The 23747-nt window shown below is 38.6% G+C and overlaps 1 pseudogene; it reads left to right on the forward strand.

The window, feature by feature from the left end:
• Positions 1 to 21571: 21571 nt before the first annotated feature.
• On the forward strand, positions 21572 to 23196 carry LOC125391356 (glycoprotein-N-acetylgalactosamine 3-beta-galactosyltransferase 1 pseudogene; annotated as a pseudogene).
• Positions 23197 to 23747: the final 551 nt, after the last annotated feature.

Consider the following 23747-nt stretch of genomic DNA (forward strand, 5'->3'; position numbering starts at 1 on the left):
TAAGTGATTGGGGCCATATAGGCTAGACGCAGTTTCTGTTCAGGGCTTGGTCCTCCTTTGTGCATCAGCCAGAACCAGACCTGTACTTTTATTAAATAATTTCCCCCTTACCAGTCACTAAGAGCTGGAGTGATTTCTCACTGGGAAGCCATATTCATTCTATAGTTTTATCACTTCACTATTAAAAGCTTGTTGGGTGTTTCCCCAACAGTAAAGACTCCTTTACTGAGAAAATCAGTTCCCGGTTCCCACATGATGCAGCCTGGAGGTTATGATTTTTGTGAATTCACATGAAGAACCTTAGCTATTCCCTGACACTGACAAAGAAAGTGCAACACCAACTTTCTTTGTTCTCCTTTGATACTGAAAGATGTTCCTACCCTGTAACCTCTGAAACATGGCACAGTTTCAGCTCAGAGCTGGAGTAGCTTGGGAAGCAGCCCTGAGGGAAGGGAAGGAGTTTATTCTCAGCTATGTGCTTCCACAGCTGGAAGGCAGGTGCTACTCAGTCACCTCCACAGGCAAGAAAACATGGCATCCAAAATCCTACACCAACTGACATTGAATTATATCTGAAATCAAAGTGTGATAGAAGTATGGCTTCCCAGTGAGGAATCAATCCAGGCACTTAGAGATTAATAAAAGCAAATGCTTTTCGTAGGGCTTGTCTGGCTCTACCTGCACCCAAAGAGAAGTTGGACAGAAGGCTTTACTAACTTATATACACCATAAGCTTATGTATTCCATATACACTCTCATCCTTAAATCTCTTAGATCTTGGCCCAGGCTACACCTTGAACAATTAAATAGAGACAGAATATTGCCAAGTCTGGCTGCTTGGACAGATGGGAAATTTACACAGTGAAGATATTGCCAGAATTATTTAAGAACACCAGTGGTTTTTTGTCATTGTTGTTGAGTTTTTTTTTTCTAAATAGTTATTCCCCAGTGTAATATGGAGCACCTGGAAGAATTCTGCTTTTCCTGTTAAGAGCAGAGAAAACTTAATGGCAGACCAGGACCTAATGATACCTGAGACCCTGTGCTGCCCCCTGAGCTGTCTGTTAGAGGCATGGACTTTGGGGATGGGCCTAAGAGTCGGTCAATCCTGGTGGACAAAGATTTACATCTTAATCCCGTAAATTTTGTTTATCTCCAACAGGCCTGGTTAGCATACTACTTATCTTTGGGGTATGTTTGAAGAAGCACTCCTTTTTCTAAATTCTACTTTGTGTGATTTAATATCTTCTAGGCAAATATATTAGTAATCAATTGTATTATGTTGAGTTTCTTTTCCATCAAAAGGACAAGATGGGATCAGCTACATATAATAGGCCCAAAGCAGAAAGAAAACGGCGCAGGCTGTCCTGCTATTTCTGACACATGAAGGTATGTGTCATTCATGGTCTGAAAAATAATTTGAGACAGGAAAACCTGGGGCAAACCAGGGAGAGATCGCACAGAAGGAGAGCATAGGCTTTCACGTGTGTGGGAAGGGGTAGGATGGGGGTGAGGGGCAGAGTGAACCAGGCTCGATGTTACTAAGATTCTAACAAGATAAAGAGGAGGATTAACTCTTGGTTTTAAGAATGGAATCTGTGACAATCGGGTGGGGAGTGGAGGTCACAGCTGCTGCAGAAATGCAGCATGAGAGAGGAAGATTTGCAGATTGCAGCAGGAGTTGAAAAAGAGTAATCTCTCTGGTTAGTGCCAAAATAAAGTAGAAACTGACTTAGTAACTAAAGGAAGATGAACATTTAAGGGTGTCTTGGGTTTGGGGGATTTGGTTGTTCAAAATATAGAAAATATTAAAGCATATCTGTGTATCCATGGTAATGCTTAATTTGCAAGAAAAATAAACATTTACAAGAGAGATGGAATAACATTAGAACATGGTCCTTGAGTGGGCCAGAAGTGAAGGAAGGCTAAGAAAAGTTAGGAACTCGACAAGGTGGTGGTGGTTGCAGGGACATTGAAACAGATGGGAGAGGTTACAAGTACAGGGACATAGAGACTCAGACAATAGTAAATACAGCGTTTTGTTTTCTTTTTCCCTTGTTCCTTTTTTATTTTGTAAGATGAATGAGAGAATCACAACTGAGAGAAAGAGGAACTTGCAGGTATTTATAGAGACAAGAGGTTGTTACAAGAAATTTATCAGGGTATTCAGGGTGTCTAAGGACACTAGGCTATAGTATAGTATTTGGAATAAAGTATACACACTTTATCCTTCACTTTGACCTTTCTCAACTTTATCACACTATATTGTATCTTCCTAGTTTAACCTCAGATTCAAAGACACTCTTTGATGAGCACTCTTGATGCTTTTTAAAGGGCATAGGTAATATTCTGGCTGGTAAACTGTTCTCATATGCATCATGAAATTTACAACTGAGTAGACAGAATGAGAGACCGAGAAAAATCCATCAAGTCATTCTTCCCTATGCTCTATCTTTTATTAACAAGGATTTTTAGTATAGGAATTTATGGTTACTTCTTGGTACCAGTCTGACCTGAATAGGAAATCCTGTCCCTAAACAAACAAGTAAATAAGAACATAAGAGCTCTCAGATTCTGATGCAAAAAATGTGAAAAGGGCCCCTGTCACCATAAACAGGCATTCATTCATAGTGTAGGATTTTCTAATGAAAGTGATACCTCTTCAAGGTGTTCATCAGTGGATATCATAAACACACAGATATCACAGGATATTGCCAACACTCTTCATTATCCTCCAAACCATGTTAGTAAGACTGTGTTGCTGAATGCACCTCATACTTGAATCAAATGGCATGGAGAAATCAGACTGGTATTGAGTGGGAACTTCATACCTTTTGGCTACTTTCATAGTGCTGTAAGTTTCTATGCCATCTAATTGGGAAGGAAACGTCCTCAGTAATCTTACCCAGCTGTGGCCTGGCAAGGAATGCCCATTAGTACCCTAGTACCGAGAATGTTATGGGAGTAACCAATTACTCACTAATTAGATTAAAAGCCCACTCTTCAAACGAGAAACTCATGACCAACACTATTAACTAGGCCCAAAATATCCTTGGCTGGTTAAGACATAGACCCCAAGGGAGAACCTACTACTAAATTCTGCTAAATGGACATAGTATTAATTACCTCCCCAAGTTCTTATCTTTATGCCCATGGATTACTGTATTGCTCAACTCTAATCAGAGAAACTTCTTTGTATAAAAGATGGAAATTAACACAGAGACCTACTATTGGTAATGTGAAGATACTAAGAGATTTTAGAGTGCTCAGCTCTAAATGAGTCATCTAATGATCTAAATGGGATCATTGCAGAAGAGAGGGTAGAAAGATTGCAAAAACCAGATGTAGTGATCTTTTTTAGTAAAAGAGCATTTCCAAATACGTCATGGTCACGGCACATGAACTGTTAACAGCTATGATGGAATCCACAGACTCCAATAGGTCCAAGGCAACTAAATTCTCAGCATGCATGGGAGAGGTACTTGTAAAGTCCCACCCTCATCTAGAAGCTATAGGAACTACATGTGGTAGTTCAGAAGGGGATAGTCCATTTTATCTGAGGAGCTGTTAGGAACTATCTGTGGTTCTTGGAAGGGATATCCCACTTTCTTCCTGAACGCAGGCTCTAGGCAGCTACTTATGTTCTAGTTGTGTTCTACCCATGTAATACACAGTCTCCTAAGAGAACTTGGCAATTTTTTTAAAAAGCATATGAAGTTGGGAGGAGAAATTGGGAAATGGGAAAATTGGAGGAAAGAGAATGAGTGAATTTGATCAAAATACATTATATAAACAAAAACCTGGCAAATAGCTGAGCATGGAGGTACACACCTAATCCAAGCACTCCAGAGGCAGAAGCAGGTGGATCACTATGAGTTTGAGGCCAGCCTGGTCTACACAGTGAGCAAGACATTGTCTCGAAAACATACAAACAAGTAAACAAACAAATATCAAACAATTGTCTTAGCAACTCAAGAATGCAAGAAATAATAACCCAGCTTTGGATAGTTTTTTATAACAAATAATTTATCATTTCAATTTGGTATTTAAATAAAAAATTCTTATAAAAAATCTAGGGAAAAAACAACCTCCCAGGTTCTGATATGAGGGTGAATAATTAGCACCTGGTACCATAAGTATGTGGCTATATCTCACTATGGGAAAAAGGAGTTTAAATACAGGTTATTCAAGTTCTACATGTTTGGAAACTGTGATCCTCTTAAGTGTGACATTCACAAATATCTATGGCTGTCTCCTGGGTCTGCAATCCTTCCCTTCAGGTCTCCAGTTGCAAGCCCTTTTCTGCCATCCTCTGTCCCTAAGTGAACTCACAACCCTCCCCTAACTTTATCTCTTTCCTTTGACAAGGAGACTGACATCATTTCTTTGTTTTAGGGTGCCATCTATTTCCCCTCCTCTTGCTGGCCAACATGACTGTCAGATTTAAGTGTAGTTAACTTTAGTGGAGAGCAATGAGAATGTCAGACTTCTGGAAGGTTATGAAATATTTCACGTTTATTTCTTTATCTGAAAGTGTTCATTTGGATAACTGAGTCTTTCAAAAAGACATTTCCAGACAAGCATCTGAACTCTTCTCTATTCTTTCCCAATTCCTAGACATTTAGGTTCATGCTTCTGAAGGCCTCTTGAAAGATTCAGTGGGTCAGACAATTATCTAACCAAATCAGAGAGCTGAAGAGGACTATAAAGGGCAATGTCGGTCATTACTAAAAGCAAAATAATGGCTCTTATTGATCTTAAGCATTGATCTTGTCTTTTTCTTTCTGAATGATTTTACAGTGTTTATTTAAAACAGTTTCCACAAAATCAATACAAATTTTAAAAGCCTTCATTTCTTCTTGTTCTCAGCACCTAAACAGAGTGTTGGGCATAAGGTAGAGAATTTAATTCTATTATTACACATAACTCTGTCACCCTTCTCTGTGTAGTTGTATATGCAGATGTCATTCATGACTTTATATTTTTAAAAGTCTATCAGTGCATATGTAAGAAATTTTAAATAAAATTATTGAGTCACATGAACACATCAAAAAGAAATGGAAATAGAAAGGAAACTAGTTTGAAGAAGGGCTTCAGTGGGAGGGGGAGGAGAGAAGTAGGTGAAGGTGTATATGATCAAAGTGTATTATATATATATATATATATATATATATATATAAATTGTCAAAATTTTAGTTTTAAAAATATGACTTACAGTTTCCTCATTAAGTAATGTAAAATAGCGTCAAAAGAAGGATTTCACAACTGAGAATCTTCACTGCTGTAATTTTACTGTGACCTGACAGCTAACATAGATTCATTGCATTCAACAATGGGGCTAGGCCCCCAGCTACAGATAGAAACAAAATGCAGTCCACATGTTTCAAGTCCTCTTCAAAGTGGCAGAGAGGGGACTGGTCGCTGTGAACTTGAGTCAGCCTGGGGAGTTGACTTGGGCAGATTGATAGGGAACTGACAGTTGGATAATTGGCCTGACAGTATCATTTCTTTTATAATGTTCTCTCTAATTCCTACCAAAAAGTCTATGGCCTTTTCAATCACACTAAGTAATGTGGGAAGTCCTTCAGTATATGTGTTGCTTTTATTGATTAATGAATAAAGAAGCTGCTTTGGCCTGTGATAGGGCAGAGTAGAGCTATGCAGGAAAATTAAATTGAATCCTGGGAGAAAGAAGGCAGAGTCAGTGAGAAACCATGTAGTCACTGGAGAAGACAGTTGTGCCAGAACCTTGCCGGTAAGCAACAGCCATTGATGAGGTAATACACAGATTAATAGAAATGGGTTGATTTTAAGATATAAGAGCTAGCTAATAAGAAGCTAGAGGTAATTAGTCAAGAAGATATTTAATTAGTACAGTTTCTGTGTGGTTATTTCGAGTCTGGACAGCTGGGAACAAATGAGCAGCCTCAGTCAACAGCTGAGACTTAGAAATGAATTTCAAATATTCTGATGTACAACTCAGAGGAAATAAAGCAGAAACAGATACATGCTGTTTCTTCATGCTTTACAGTGTTTGATGAGCAGATAAGACACCTAATTAGAACTCGCCTCAGGGTCCAACTGCCTATGATATAACCACACCCACACTCTGGCTATGAACCCAGCCTCAGAGATTAATACAGGCAGGTGTTTGTCACATAACTGTCACATGAACTCCAATAAAGTGGTTGTTTTTCACTGTGAATTAATGAAAAGTAATCCATTTTTTAAGCACTTTAGGGTGGGTCTTTCTTCACATTCCTGTGTCTTCTTATGAGAAGAGTTCCCTGCATGTCATCATTCCCTGCTTCCATGTTGCATTACCATCTCCTTCCAATTGCAAACTTTCCCATCCTATTAGACCCTTTTGTGTGCTACATAGCCCCATGGCAAGCTTCACGGAGGGTTTAGTGACAGCTGGCAGAGGCAAGATTTGGTGGCCTAAGATAAGCCCTAACAATGGCAAGCAGGATACAAAGTTGGGACAATGTGAGTCGCAGTCAGAGTGGTCCCGTGCAAGATCAGAGTGTACTGTCACTGCACAGGGGCGAGCAATAGCCGAGTGATCGAACTCTTATGTAGAGTCAGCTGTGAATGGTTCAGTCTGCACAATAGTGTTCTCAGAAAAGACCCAGGGTGAAATAAAAAAATTAAAAAGTGTCAAAGAAGGTGTATCAATCAAGGTTCTCTAGAGGAACAGGACCAATAGGAAGAATGACTATAGATGTGTGTGTGTGTGTGTGTGTGTGTGTGTGTGTGTGTGCTTTGCTTTATTTAATATTCAGCTTATATTAAGATAGTAACAAAGGCAAATAATCTTCCTCCTTTCTTATCTGGACTGCTACATGAGGGTGAGTCCCATACACAGAGTGCGTCTATGCACTTCATTTAAGGCAAGGAGAAAAATTCCTTAGTTGGGTCTCTCCACTCATCAGATGAACATAATTCATGACAAAGTGACTTAGAACCAGCTATCACAGAATGAAAGAAAAGAATGTTTCAAAACAAGGTCACTGGGGTTAACTGTTACTGACAAGTCCTATAGGAAATACAAAACAGTGCATTCCCTGATTTCTTTTTTTTTTTCTTTAGGTGTGGAATCCAGCTATCTTCTATTAAATAGGAGATAAAAAAGATTTTTTTAAAAATGTGAAACAGTGCCACTTTTTTATTGTTTTATGGTTTGGGGGAACATAGTTATATGTGACTTTTTATTGTTATTGAGCTATATATTTTTCTCCACTATCCTCCCTCCCGCCCTTCCTCCTTTCCTTTTACCCTCTCCCATGGTATCCATGCTCCAAATTTACTCAGGAGATCTTGTCTTTCTTTGCTTCTCCCATGTAGATTGGATCCATGTATGTCTCTTTTAGGGTCCTTTTTGTTGTCTAGATTCCCTGGGACTGTGAATTGTAGGCTGGTTTTTCTTTGCGTTTTGTCTAAAAGCCACTTATGCATGAGTACATATTATAATTGTCTTTCTGAGTCTGGATTACCTTACTCAAAATAGTGTTTTTTACATCCATCCATTTGCTTGCAAATTTCAAGATGTCATCATTTTTTTCTGCTGTGTAGTACTCCATTATGTAAATGTACCACATTTTCTTTATCTATTCTTTTATTGAGGGGCATTTAGGTGGTTTTGAGGTTCTGGCTATTATAAATAATACTATGGACATAGTTGAGCATCCTTTGGGTATATACCCAAAAGTTGTATTTCTGGGTCTTGAGGGAGGCTGTTTCCTAATTTTCTGAGAAATCATCATACTAGTTTCCAAAGTGGAGGTACCAATTTGCCCTCCCACCAGCATTCTGCTTATCCCATATCCTCTTCAGTATAAACTGACATCAGTGGTTTTGATCTTGGCTATTCTTACAGGTGTAATGTGAAATCTTAAGAGTTGTTTTGATTTGCATTTCTTTGATGGCAAAGACTGCAGAGATGGCTCAGCAGTTAAGAGCATTGCCTGATTTTATTTTTTTTTTAAAAAAACTTTATTTTATGTAGATTATCTTCATTCTGGCAGGAGCCAGGCTTTTTCTATTCTGGTCTCATGTGCTTTTTTTTGAGTTCAGTCCAACCAAAGTCCCCAGGCTTAGAATGTGACCCAGGTGCATACCCTTGTAAAGTCAATGCCCACAGGGATGACCTGTCACCTAGCCATGAGATACAATCACTGTGCACGCAGGTCCTGTAGCTTTTTGTGCAGGACTTTTGTCACTCTGAACTCAATGACTCTTAGCAACTACAGTAATGAGGTATCCAGCTGGATTGATATGGTCACCAGAGGCCTTGTAAACAAAGGATATGATGAGAAATTGTCTGAAAAAAAATGACAGGGTACTCAGAACACTTCTTTATCCAGTTTTTTAACTGTTGGATCAATAGTTCATCTTCTGAAAGGAAGGAAAGCAAATTTAAATTCTGCCAGTACCTGCAGAAGAGGCATCCTTTGAGCACTTATGCAAACATGAGAAACATGAGATATCACTGTTCAGGTAAAGCAGAGGGGGATGCTCAACTATGCCGGACAATCCCTTCTGTTTGCCCAGAGTGACTCTGTTAATTACTCTCTTTGCAAAGAAAATTGTTCCTAAAACTTCTGTTTGATGCTGCTGCCTCCTTTCTCTGGAGACCCTGACTGATAGGAATGTCATACTTTCATTCCTTCTCATCCTAATACTTGAAAGCATGTCATTCTAATTAAGGAGACAAGTTGGTTTGTTGATGCATCAATAATACCGTTTCGGTTGTTTTTAAGGAAGCTTAGCTATAGCCAATCTCTTCAAGAGGTACTCTAGGTATATGGAAGGACTGTATCCCTGTTCACACATCCTTTGATTATCTAAGTATCATCTGCCTATGTACATGCCGGTCTTACCCCCTTTTACTTTTTTTTAATACAATATATCCTCACTACAGTCCCTTCCCTCTGCTCCTCTTAGTCCTACCCCACCTCCCATCACTTTTAGATCTACTCCCTTTCTGTTTTTCATTAGAAAAGAACAGGTTTCTAAGAGATAACAATAAAACATAACAAAATACAATATGATATGATAAAACAAAACTATCACATCAAAATTGGACAAGGAAAAACCAAGAGAAGAAAAAGAGCCCCAAGAGAAGGCATAAGAATCATACACCCACTTATTCAAAAATATAACCCTCCACCAATAATAAACTGGAAGTTATAATGTATATGCATAGGACATGGTACCAACCAATGCAGGACCTGTGCATGCTACTTCAGTCTTTGTGAGCTCATATGAGCTTTGCTCAGTTAATTTTGAAGTGCTTGTTTACCTGGTGTTCTCCACTCCCTCTGGCTCTTACACTCTGTCTGCCTTCTCTTCCTCAAGGTTCCCTGATCTTTGAGGAAAGGAATTTGATGGAAACATCCCACTTAGAGCTGTGTATTCCAACGTATCTCTCTCTTTGCATAACGTTTGTATTTGCTCCTATATACTATAGAAAGAATCTTCTTTGATGAGGATAGAATAACTCATTGATCTATTCATACAGCAGAATATCATAAAGAGACATTTTATTGATACATTTTTCACTTTTTAATTCTTTTCCTTTTTTAGCTTTTATTGATTTTAATACGTTATTACCCTAGGTCTCTGAGCTATTTGGTCTGTGATTCTTGGTTACGTAAGCAGAACAGGTATGGGTTCCATCTTGTGATGTGAGCCTTAAGTCAAATCAGACATTGATTGATTACTTCCCCGAAGGTTCGTGTCATCAGTGTTCTACCATATTATGTAGGCAGGACAGATTGTAAAGCAAAGGTTTTGTGGCTGGTTTGGTGCTCATATTTCTCCTTTGTTAGCCTGTAGAATACCTTCCCATGCCAAGAACCTGAGAAGATGAGGCAGACGTTTATTTTAGGCACCAGTTGAACTACTCCTTGTTAATGAGGTAATGAGTTATCCAGATGTTGTCTATAACAAGGAATGGCCAAGATCAAAAACACTGATGACAACTTATGCTGAAGAGGTTGTGGAGTAAAGGGAACACTTCTGTATTGGTAGTGGGAATTATGTATTGCTAGTACAACCTGTTTGGATGTCAGTATGGTGATTTCTCAGAAAATGAGGAAACAGCCTTCCTCAAGACACAGTAATATCACTTTTGGGTATATATCCAAAGGATGTTCAATCATGCCACAAGGACATGAGCTCAACTATGTTCATTGCAGTTTGTTTGTCATATCCAGAACCTGGAAACAACCTAAATGCCCCTCAACCAAAGAATGGATAAGGAAAATGTGGTACATTTACACAATGGAGTACTACACAGGAGAAAAAAATAACAACATCTTGAATTTTGCAGATGAATGAGCTAGAAAACATCATTTTGAGTGAGGTAACCCAGACTCAGAAAGACAATGATCACATGTACTCACTCATAGGTGGTTTTCAAACATAAAGCAAAGAAAACCAGCCTACAAACCACAATCCCAGAGAAATTAGACAGCAGTGAGGACACTAAGAGAGACTTACATAGATCTAATCTGAATGAGAAGTAGAGAGTAGAAAAAGACAAACTCCTGGGGACCTTGCGGGAGAGTTGAAGGAGGAGGGGAGAGGCATTGAGGGGAGCAGAGAAAAATGTACAGCTCAATAAAAATCAATAAAAAAATAGGACCTTGCTGCCCATTTATGGAGAGAGACCTATTGTCTTGGCAACCACCTGGTTTGTTTTGGGATTTAAATGGGGCCCCATTGTTCACCAACAACAGTTGGATATAACTTAGTCAGTCCTGGTACTGAAAAATTTGTTTGGTGACAAGAGATGTCCTGTTGGGACTCCATGTCACTTACTATTCAGAGACTTTATTAGGATAACCTTCATCTACTTTAGGAAGTTTCAACTATACTAGTTTTCTATACCATCCCTCAAATGTTCCTCAATTCTGGCTGTCTCTCCTAGAATTCCCTCCCTCAATTGTATTATTCTTTCCTCTCCCCAGCAAATTCTTCTGGTTCCATCCCTCCACCATGTCCACATCCACCCACAAATCTATTCTATTTCTTACTTACCTGGATATCCATGTGCTCTTCCAGATCCCTTTTCTATATCTGACTTTTCTAAAACTATAGATCGCAGCTTGTCTGTCATTTATTTAATAGCTAATATCCACATATAAGTGACTACATACCATATATATCTTTTTGGGTCTGTATTACCTCATTCAGGATGTTGTTTTCTAGTTCCACATATCTGCCTGCAAGCTTTATATAATATTTTTAATAACGGAATAATTCATTACATAAATACACCACATTTTCTTTATTCATTCTTCTGTTGATAGACACCTAGCTTGTTTTCAGTTTCTGGATATCATTAACAAAGCAGTGATGAACATGGTTGAACAAATATTCTTGTGAAAGAACAGAGTGTCCTTTGGGTGCTTAAGAGTAGTATAGCTGGATCTTAAGGTATATTGATTCATGTCTTCTTGAGGAACCACTGTCTTAATTTTCATAGTGGCTATACAAATTTGCACTCCCACTAGAAATGGATGAATGTTTCCATTATTCCACACAGGCGTCTGCAGTGTGAACCTAACTAGCATTTACAGTTGAAAGAGTAGAAGGGACAGACACAGGGATTAATTTTTATCCTAGAAAAAAAACCTAAATTGTTCCCAGATTTTACTTTTATATAAGTTTGTCCTCCTTTGTCAAATAAATTTTGAGGATCCCCCCTTCAAAACCAGTGTTTTAGAGCCAGAAAAACAGGTAGGCCACCTTCCAGTGGACCTCTAATTCCCTGAGATGAGTTTCCTAAGACCTAATCCACTGCCACCCTTTACCTCCCTTGCCCACTGCAGGGTCCCCATCCCCAATATGAGTGAACTTCCACTACTCAAGTGAAGGCCACATCAGCCTAAAGAATAGATGGGCAAACTCAGGCAGAGACTCACTGCTGGACCACAAGTCACTCAGGCTCCAGAACTCTAGATGCCTATGGATCTCCTCCGCTCTCAGTGTGCCCCTTCCACAGACACAATCCCAAATTCCCATTCCTTCCTCATCAGTCTCAGGCCCCGACTTGGATAGAGACACACTTCTCAATGAAAGGCCATGGGACTTCAAGGAGTCTAGGCCCCCTAAGTGGGCAGAGATTCCCTGTTGTCCTAGAGACCCTGGTGGCTGCCAGAACTCCAGGCCACGGTGACCAGAAGATCAGAGAGGAAACAGAAATCAAGGAACAAAACACCCATACAACAAAGAAAAACTCAGAGGCAGTACTTAGATCCATAACAATCCCAAACCCAGATGTCTAGACTCCAGCATAAGAACACAATCAATAACAAGCAGGGAAATATGTTATTTCTATAGCCCAGCTACCCTGCCATGGTGAGCCCTGAATATTCCAACATAGCTGAAGCACAAGACAAATACCTTAAAACCAACTTTATGAAGATGGATAGATTCCTTAAAAAAGATTTAAATAAACCCCTTAAATAAATCAAGGAAAAGAGAAAAATTTGAAGGAAATGAATAAATCCCTTAAAGAGGGCCAAGAAAAACAAACAGTTAAAAGAAACAAACAAAACTATTTAAGACCTAAACATGAAACAGAAGCAATAAAGACAACAAAGACTGAGGGAATTCTGGAAATGGAAAATCTAGGTATGCCAACAGAAACTAAAGATACAAGCATCACAGCAGAATACAAGAGGTGGAAAAGAAAAGCTCATATTTTGATGATAATATGGAAAAAATAGATACATTGGTCAAAAATGTTATAACTAAAAAATTTCTGACACAAACCGTCCAGGAAATCTGGTAAAATATGTAAAGACCAAACCTAAGAATAAAAGGAATAGAAGAAGGAGACGAATCCCAGCTCAAAGGCCTGGATAAAAACTTAAACAACTTCATAGAAGGAAATGTTCCTCACCTAAAAAATGGGATTCTTATAAAGGTACCAGAAGCATGGAGAACACCAAATAAATTTAACCACAAAATCAAGTCCCCTCATCACATAAAAATCAAAATATAAAACATGTAGAACAAAGAAAAAATATTGAAAGCTACAAGAGAAAAAGTCCAAGTAACATAAAATATTTAAAGAACTCAAGAAGAGCTAATCTTTTAATGGAGATTCTAAAGGTCAAAAGGGCCTGAACAAATGTCCTGCAGACTTGAAGAGACCATAGATTCCAGCCCAGACTACTACACCTAACAAAACTTTCAATCACCAAAAATGTAGAACACAAGATATTCCATGATAATGCTGAATTCAAATAAAATCTAGTCCTACAGAAGATAATTAAAAAAAAAGAAAACTTCTGGTCCAAGGAGGTTAACTACAGCAAGTAGAATATAAACAATTTCACACTAGAAAATAAAAATCAGGGAAATACACACACACACACACACACACACACACACACACACACACAAAACCACCAATAGCAACTTCAAAATAACTGGAATTAATTATTGATCATTGATATCTCTCAATATAAATGGATTCAATTCCCTGTTAAAAGACACTGACTAATAGAATGGTGTGAAAAAGGGAACCCTCCTTCTGTTGCATATACGAAACATACATCAACATCAAAGATAGATGTTACCTCTGAGTAAAGGTTTAGAAATTTTTTTTTCCAAGTGAATGAACCAGCCCAGAAGCAAGCTGTTATAACTATTCTAATATCTAACAAAATGGGCCTCAAAACAAAATTGATCAAAAGTGACTAGGAAGGAGACTTCATACTCAAATCAAAGAAAAACTGACCAAGATAATGATTAATTATGTTAATTCTTAACATCTATGCCCCAAATGCAAAGGCACCCATGTTTGAAAAGGAAATATTACTACATCGTCAATCACACACCAACCCTCACATTGATAGTGAGAGACTTCAATACCCCACCCTCACCAATGGACAGGTCATCCAGACAAAAACTAAACAGTGTAGTCTAAAAACTTACAGAAATTATGAAACAAACAGGCCTACCAAATATCTACAGAATGTTTCACACAAACTCAAAAGAATGCACCTTCTTCTTTGTACCTCATGGAACTTTCTCAAAAACTGGCCACATACTTGGGCACAAAGTAAGTCTAAACAGATTTAAAAAAAAACCCTGAAATAACCCCCTGCATTCTATCAGACCACCATGGATTTCAATAACAACAAAAGCCTACAAACTTATGGAAACTGAAGAACTCTCTACTAAATACCTATTGTGTCAAGACAGAGATAAAAAAAAATTCAAGACTTCCTAAAATCCAATTGATTGAAAATAAATGTACAATATATCCAAAATTATGGAACAAAATTAAAGAAGTTATGAAGAGTAAATTTTATATCACTAAATACACACACATAGAAGTTGGAGAATTCTCATACTACTACTACCTATACAGAACCCCTGAAAGCTCTAAAACAAAGAGAAGCAACTACACTTAAGAGGTGAAGACTGCAGTAAATAATCAAACTGAGGACTAAAAACAATAAAATAGAAACAAAGAGAACAATATGAAGAATCAATGAAACAAAGAGTTGGTTCATTGAGAAAGTCAGCAAGATAGACACATCCTTTCCTAAACTAAGAAAAGTCAGAGAGAATATCCAAATTAACAAAATCAGAGATGAAAAGGGAGACATAACACAGACATCAAAGAAATCCAAAGAATCACTGGTTCATACTTTAAAAGTCTGCATTGCACAAAATCTAAAATAAATAGACAAATTTCTTGATAGATACCACTTACCAAAGTGAAATCAAGATTGGATAAACAACTTAAGAAGATCTATAAACCCTGAGAAAACAGGAACAGTCACTAAAAGTCTACCAACAAAAAATTCCCAGGACCAGATGATTTTAGCGCAAAATTTTAACAGATTATCCAAGAAAAGCTAATGACAATACTCTTCAAATTATTCCACAAAATGAAAATAGAAGAAACATTGTCAAATTCATTTAATGAAGCCACAGTTACCTTGATTCCCAAAGCACACGAAGGTTCAACGACAAAAGAGAATTGCAGATTAATTTCCCTCATGGACACTGATGCAAAAATACTTGCAAACCGACTCTAAGACCACATAAAAAAGTCATCAAGTAGGCTTCATCAGAGAAATGGTTCAACATACCAGCATCCAACAGTATAATAAACGACATAAACAAAAGAAAAAAACCGCATGATCATTGATTAGATGCTGAAAAAGCCATTTACAAAATCCTACATGTCTTTATGATAAAAGCCTTTGATGTATCAGAAATACAAGGGACATACTTAAACATAATAAAGACAATCTACAGCAATCTGACTTCCAACATCAACTTAAATGGAGAGATATTTGAGTAATTCCACTAAAATTAAGAAGACAAGGATGTCCAATCTCTCTATATATATTCAATATAGAACATGAAATTATGGCTAGAACAATAAGAAAGAGATAAAGGGAATACAAATTGGAAAGGAAGAAGTCAAAGTATCACTATTGACAGAGGATATGATTATATATATGTGTGTGTGTGAATATATATATTTATACACACACATATAATATATATATATATATATATATATATATATACACTAAAAATTTATAGCAGGGAACTCTTACAGCTTCAGTGAAATGGTTGGATACAGAATTAACTCAAAAAAGTCTGTTTTCCTTCTATACACAATGAGAAAGAAAACAGTGGAAAAAACATTTCATAATAGTCACTAATAATATAAATATTTATTTATTAAAAATTTCCACCTCCTCCCATCCTCCCATTTCCCTCCCACTCCCTCCACTTCCCCTCCCCCTCCAGTCCTAAGAGAAGTCAGGGTGCCCTGTCCCGTGGTAAGTCCAAGGCCCTCCCTCCTCCATCTGGGTCTAGGAAGGTATGCATCCAAACAGACTAGGTTCCCAAAAAGCTAGTGTCATTATCATTGACTTCTCAGTCTGCCCTCATTGTCAACCACATTCAGAGAGTCCAGTTTGATCACATCCTCATTCAGTCCTAGTCCAGCTTGCCTTGGTGAGCTCCCATTAGATCAGTCCCACTGTCCCCGTGGGTGGACGCACCCCTTGCGATCCTGACTTCCTTGCTCATGTTCTCCCTCTTTCTGCTCTTCATCTGAGCCTTGGGAGCTTAGTCCAGTTCTCCAATGTGGGACTCTGTTTCTATCTCCATCCATCACCAGATGAAGGCTCTATGGCGATATGCAAGATATTCATCACTGTGGCTATGGGAGAAGGCCAGTTCAGGCACTCTCTCCTCTGTTGCCCAAGGACCTAGCTGGGGAAATCCCCTTGGGCACAGGAAACCACTTCCTATGGGTATACCCCTAGTAGCACAGACAATAAGAGCAACGATGAATAAATGGGACTTCCTGAAACTGAGAACCTTCTGTAATGCAAAGGACACTGTCATTAAGACAATAAGGCAACCTACTGAATGGGAAAAGATCTTCACTAACCTCACATCAGACAAAGGTCCAATCTCCAAAATATACAAAGAACTCAAGAAACTAGACATTAGAACTCTAATTAACTCAATTAAAAAATGGGGTACTGAACTGAACAGAGAATTCTCAATAGAAGTTCAAATGGTCAAAAGACACTTAAGGTCATGCTCAACCTCGTTAGTGATCAGGGAAATGCAAATCAAAACAACCTTGAGATACCATCCTACACCTGTCAGAATGACTAAAATCAAAAACACCAATGATAGCCTATGCTGGAGAGGTTGTGGAGTAAGGGGAACACTCATCCATTGTTGGTGGGAATGCAAACTTGTGCAACCACTTTAGAAATCAGTGTGGCGGTGTCTCAGGAAACTGGGAGTCAACCTACATCAGGATCCCACAATTCCACTCTTGGGAATATACCCAAGAGATGCCCAATCATACCACAAAAGCATTTGTTCAACTATGTTCATGGCAACACTATTTGTAATAGCCAGAACTTGGAAACAACTTAGGTGCCCCTCAATAGAAGAATGCATAAAGAAGGTGTGGAACATATACACTATATATATACATACATATATACATACATACATACATATACATATATATTTATATATATACACATATACAGCTGAAAAAAACAATGACATCTTTAATTTTGCACACGATAGATAGAAATAGAAAACACTTTACTGAGTGAGATATCTCAGATCCAAAAAGGCAAATATGGTATGTACTCACTCATATGTGGATTCTAGCCATAAACAAAGGACATTGAGCCTATAATTTGTGATCCTAGAGAAGCTAAATAAGAAGGTGAACCCAAAGAAAAACATATATTTATCCTCCTGGATATTGAAAGTAGACAAGATTACCTGGCAAAAGTTGGGAGCTTGGGGGTGGGAGTGGTTTGTGGGGAAGAGGAGATGTGGAGAGAGAAGGGAGTAGGTACAGATTCAACACAATCTCCATCTAAATTTTAACATAATTCTTTCAGAACTTGAAAGACAATACTCAACTATCTATTGAAAGCCAACCAAACAAACAAACAAAAACCCAGCATTAGCTCCTACTATTCTGTACAATAAAAGAACTTTCAGAGGTCTCACCATCACCAGTTTCAAACTGTACTACAAACCTATCGTAATAAAAATTGCATTGGCCTAAAAACAGACAGGTTTACTATTAGAATTGAATCGAAGACCCAGACATAAATCCCCAGACCTATGGACATCTGAGTTTTGATAAAGGAGTCAGAAACACACACTGGAAAATAGAAACCATCTTCAACAAATTGTGCTGGTCTAATTGGATGTCTGCATGTAGAAGAATGCATATCTATTACTATGCACAAAACTCAAGTCCAAGTGAATCAAAGACCTCAACATGAAACCAGATACAGAGAATCTGATAGAAGAGAGAATGAGGAGTATCTTTGAACACATTCCACAGCAGACAGCATCCTGTACAGGACATTGACAATGCAGGCACTAGGATCAACTATTAAGAAATTCATAAACTGAAGAGCTTTTATAAGGTAAGGGATCCCATCAATAGGGCAAAATGGCAGCATACATAATGGAAAAAGATTTTTACCAACTCTACATCTGGCAGAAGACTAATATCCAAAAAATTGAAAGAACTCAAGAAGGGCTAATCTTCAAAATGAAGCATTTGCTATCAATAAAAAATTTGGAGTAAGATATCAGGGTTATAAACTGAAAATCAGAGAAGCAAGGGAGCAGCATCAGTGACTTCCTATCTCTTCCATTCCTTCCTCCCCAAAGGGCTGAGATTCTCACTCAACCCCACCTTAATACTTTCTGTCTTCAATCCTCCAAATCTCTATGGTTTGTTTTGGTCAGCTAGTGGTTAGCTCTTCTCTCTGACTCCAAGCAAACTTTATTTGCCAAAACACAATTAAAATATCACACAACACTAAAATATAAAGAACTCAATAGATTAGACAGCAACAAACCAAATAGCACAATTTAAAAAATGGGATACAGATATAAACAAAGAACTCTCAACAGGGGGATCTGAAATGGATGAGAAACACCTAAAGAAATGTTTAATATCTTTAGCCACCAGGGACATGCAAATCAAAACTACTTTGAGAGTTCATCATACCCTTTCAGGTCAAAATGCAAATGACAGCTCATGCTGACAAGGATGTGTGGAGCAAGGGTAACACTCCTCTACTGCTGGTGGGAGTGGAAATGGGGGAAGACTTTTAGTAATGGAGAATGCAGAGCCTGAACAGGATATTTTCTGTAATCAGGCAAAGCTTCCAATAGTGAGACTGGGACATCAACCCAGCAACAGAACCTTGTATCTAAAATTTGTCCCTTCTGCAAAATGTGCTGGGATAATTAATGGTGGCACAGAATTTATGGGAGTAGCCAACCAAGGACTGGTTGAACCTGAGGCCTATCAGAAGTTGGAACCTGTGCTTAACACTGCCTGCTTGTTTGGGAACCAATAGATCTGATCATAGTCAAATCTTCATCAGAGAGACTTTATCCAGCAACTGATGGTAGCAGATACAGAGGCCCACAGTCAAAAAATAGACAGAGTTCAGGGAAAAGCTCACCCTATGGAAAAGGTGGAGGAAGGATTTTAGTAGCCAGAAAAGCCAAGGACATCAGAAGAAGATGGGGCCCACAGGATCAACTAATCAGGACTCATAGAGACTCACAGAGACTGAAGCAACAATTAAGGGGAGATTATGGCTCTGAGTTAGGTTCTCTGCATATGCTATGGCTGTTAGTTTGGTGTTTTTGTAGGACTCCTAACAGTGGGAGTGGGGGTGTCTCTGACTCCTCTGTCTGTTCTGGGGACCCTTTTCCTCCTTTTGGGTTGTCTCATCTAGCTTTGGTACGAAGGTTTGTGACTAATCTTATTGTAATTTTTTATGCTGTGTTTGGTTGATTTCCCTGGAAAGACTGATCTTTTCTAAAGAAAAATGGAGGAGGAGTGGATCTGGGGAAAAGGGAACATAGTGGGAAGAACTGGGAGGAATTAAGGAAGGGTAGTTTGGTTAGGATATATTGTATGACAGAGTTAATAATAATGTTTTAGAAACTGATTTCAATTTCAAGGAGTTTGTTCTGCATCACTTATACCACCTAACAGGCTGGCAATGGAGCCAGTGGTTAAGATTTCTTGTGCAACAGGGAATTCAAATTAAACTGCTTTGATATTCCATATGACTGCAGTCATAATGGCTATCATCAAAGTAACAAGTAAGGAGCAAGTGAGAGAAATACTGGTGAAGATGTAGGGAAGGGGGAACCTGTATTCACTGTCTGTAGGATGACAAACTGCGCACCGCTGTGAGAATATGAACAGAGCTGCCTTATGATCCAGCTTACCACTCTTAGGTACTTGGATACCACAGAAACGCTGGCTCGTCCATGTATCCAGCTGCGCTACTCACAAGACCCAGCAAATGGAACCAGCCTAGATGTCTACCAACAGATGAATGCATAAAGAAAATGTATTTCCAACACATAGTGAAATTTTATGTAGCCATAAAGAAAAATGATATCGTGGCATTTACAGGGAAATGGATGCAACTAGAAAACCCTATGTAAGCAATGTAAATCAGACTCAGAAAGACAAATACCACAATCTCCATTACATGTAGCACCGAGGTCTAAAATTCTATGTGTGTTTTTATATGCATGCATTTGCATGCAGGTATTGGAAGGTAAGAAAACTAGAAAGGGAGTCTTGAGAAGTAAGGAAAATGTCTTCAGAGTAATTATGAAGCAGAAGAGGTATTAACTGGGGGAAGAAAGAGAATGAACAGGAGGAGTAAGAGAGGGCAATGAAGGTATTGGGATCCATGAACTAATGAGATCATAACAACATATGATGAAACCCAATACTTAGTCTGCTAACCTAAAAATGAGGTTTTCTTTTCTTTTCTTTAGAAAAGAAGTACTAGCAGATTTGCTTGTTTGCATAGCTAATTCTTTTCACATTGGCTTGTATTTACATCTATATTTGTGTATGGAACAGATCTCTTTACCTGCACTGCCTTTGAAAAACAAACCTTCGGCTTTGTCTACTTAGTGCAAGACGTTAATACCCAGCATGGGTCTAAGTGACAATAACTACTTCTAAGAAAATACCTAGATAGCATGCACTATTTCTTCGCTACCCCATAATCAACTTGACTCAGACATTTAAACAGCTTAAGGCTTAGAAATAATTTTCAAAGACTAATACAACTGATCATAATAAAGAAAAAAATCAATTACCAGATAATCTGTTTCCACATAGTAATGTCTTTATTTTAAGCCTTTAACAGCTTTTATACTGAATATAAAACTGAAAGAGAAAGTTAGTTTACAGATTTTCAATGCTTATGAAACTCCATTGTAATATTAATTTTTAGCATACTTCCATCTTTTATATTTTTATGTTTACAGGTGTTTTGCCTGTGTGTTATCTGTGTATCACATAGTACCTGGTGCCCATTGAAGCGAGAAGAACTTATGAAATCCCAGGATGTATGAAACCCCTGGGCCTGGATTTATGTCTGGCTGTGAGCCACCATAAGTATGCTGGGAATCAAACCCCGGTCTTCTGGAAGAGAAGTCGATACTCTTAGCCATTGAGCCCTCTCTCCAGGCACAAGGCATCTTTTTTTAAGAGTTGGTTTCTTTGAAAACTTCAATTTCTCAAGCTATTCTCCACTTTAATAACCCACAAAACTGTCAACAACAGCTCTGATTCAACAGGTGATGTTCTTCACACTTCTCGCAGTTGCTCCTGGGCAGCAAATGCAATGGAAATAAAGTACGGGCTCACATGAAGGGACACAGAATGCCACAGTTCTGAACATAACAATCGACCATTAGAACCCTGGATGGGGGCAGGGCTTGAGAAAGGATCTGGGAAGTCAGACTTCATCCTCAGCTCTTTAGCTTCAGGCACTGTCTGTGCCACCAGCTCCCCACCTACACACCCGCTGGTCAGCACATACCTGTATAACTGCCCTCTTCTGCACGCAGATGGCTTAGAGGAGGACAGTCTAGAGAACTGCGGCAGTCCTCACATAGGTGACCCCCAGGACCAGCAAACAGACACCTGCCTCAGCTGGCAGAACTAGCCTACTAAATGTCCTCTAACTTTTGGATGCGTCGGTTAGCTTTCCTCTGTGGATCAGTCGTCGGATATCATTTTTGTGCTCAGTTATTTACCGTTTTGTTAGAAGAACAGAGTGGCATTGACCCTATGGCTAATAATTATTCCATTGAGAATCATTTGGACGGTACCGGAGAGAATGGTCGGAAAGGGTTGGTGATATCAAAAATGCTCACTGGCAATAAGTATGAGAACACAGAAGTGGCTGCAAAACTCTACCAGAAGGTGAAGATTCTTTGCTGGATAATGACAGGACCACAAAATCTGCAGGTAAGAGCCAAACACATTAGAGCCACATGGGCCCAGCGTTGTAACAAAGCCCTGTTTATGAGCTCAGAAGACAATGCAGACTTCCCTGCCGTGGGATTAGAAACTGAAGAGGGCAGAAATCATTTGTCCCAGAAAACATTAAAGGCCTTTTTGTATGTTCATAACCACCACCTAGAAGATGCAGATTGGTTCATGAAAGCAGATGACGACACATATGTGATTGTAGACAACCTGAGATGGCTTCTGGCAAATCAGGACCCAGAGCAACCCGTGTATTTTGGGAGAAGATTTAAGCCCTATGTAGATGAGGGCTACATGAGTGGTGGGGCAGGCTATGTGCTGAGCAAGGAAGCCTTGAGGAGAGTGGTGCGTGTGATAAAGAGGAATGGATGTGAACCTTTTGCCGCCTTTGAGGACATCATCCTGGGACAGTGCTTACAAACAGTCAACGTGAAGCCAGGCGATTCCAGAGACCCCACTGGGAAAGAAACTTTCCATCCCTTTCTGCCAGAAAATCACTTAATTCCAGGTTTGCACTCCAAATCCTTTTGGTACTACAAATATAATTACTACCCTCCCATATATGGACCCAACTGCTGTTCTGATTTTGCAGTTTCTTTTCACTATGCAAACGCTATAGCCATATATGAGTTGGAATACCTAGTTTATCATCTCCGACCATATGGTTATGCACACAGATATCAGCCCACCTTCCCTGAAAATCTATTAGAGAAAAGAAACAAAACAAAGCAAGGCAAAGCGAAGATGTAAAAGATTAATCCAGGAAGTACTTGAGATGTATGCAAGAGCAAAGGTGGAGGGACTAACCTTGCATGACCAAAAGAACACTTGGCAGGCCAAACCTTGCTAGGTGAATAAGTGAACATTGTATCAAAAAAAAAAAAAAGCAACAACAAGATTCCTGAATATGATCTGAGGTTAAAGCAGAAGCTGCACTCTGTGTTACAGTACCTTATTTATACATATATATCTGATAATATTTTGAAAAGAATAGTCGGATAGAAAAGCAATTTTGTGTCCGTTTCTGACCATACTCATCAAGCAAACTCTACTGGACTCGGAGAATGAACTGCTCATGATAATAGACGGGTCTGACTGAACACTAAAAGCCATTTTAGCATCGTCTTTTATACTCTACTCATAAATTAGAGTTCTGTATAACATAAGTAAACTAAAATTCCCCTGGCACACAACATTTGTCTAATGACAATTTCTTGCTCCTAATGTATGAGTGGAAGAATTTCTTCCTGAATTAGAATGTTATCTGCACTAAAAGTCACCAATAAAGTCACACCGTGCTGCTATTAGAGGTCTTGACTATGTCATGTACTTGAATGTAATTTGTGCTTAGTTTCTATCATGGTGAGCTATGGTTATGGAGGTCTCTTTCTAAGAGAAGCATCTCTTGAAGGCCACTCTCTGCCATCCATGCTTATTCAGTGCTTAGTAGTTTTCTGGCACCATACATTCAAAAATGTTTTTCTCTCAAAGCTGTCCATTGTTGGCTGTGAATAACCAATTAGAAAATTCAGTGCTGTTTTTTAGGCTAGTAATATCCAATACTTTCCGTATATGAATGCTATTTTCAGTTTCCTCAGGGCTATTTTGCTTGATCCCTTCTTTGTTGTGAAGTTATGATAACGAGATTAGAAAAGCTGAATATAATCATAATTCCACTTGTCATTTAGGCAAGTGGGAACTTACTTGTGTCTTTCTTGACATCTTCAAATTATTTTAAAATCTTTCCTTTTTAGTATCAGCAGAAGTCACTAGTGAAACCAGCAAAAATCATTTGGATGCAGGAATTTGACAAGAATACATGCAATCATGATATTACCAGAAGGAAATTTACCCTCAA

The sequence above is a fragment of the Myodes glareolus genome, chromosome 16 (genome assembly GCF_982192425.1).
Source record: "Myodes glareolus chromosome 16, mMyoGla1.1, whole genome shotgun sequence".
Classification (NCBI taxonomy): Eukaryota; Metazoa; Chordata; class Mammalia; order Rodentia; family Cricetidae; genus Myodes; species Myodes glareolus.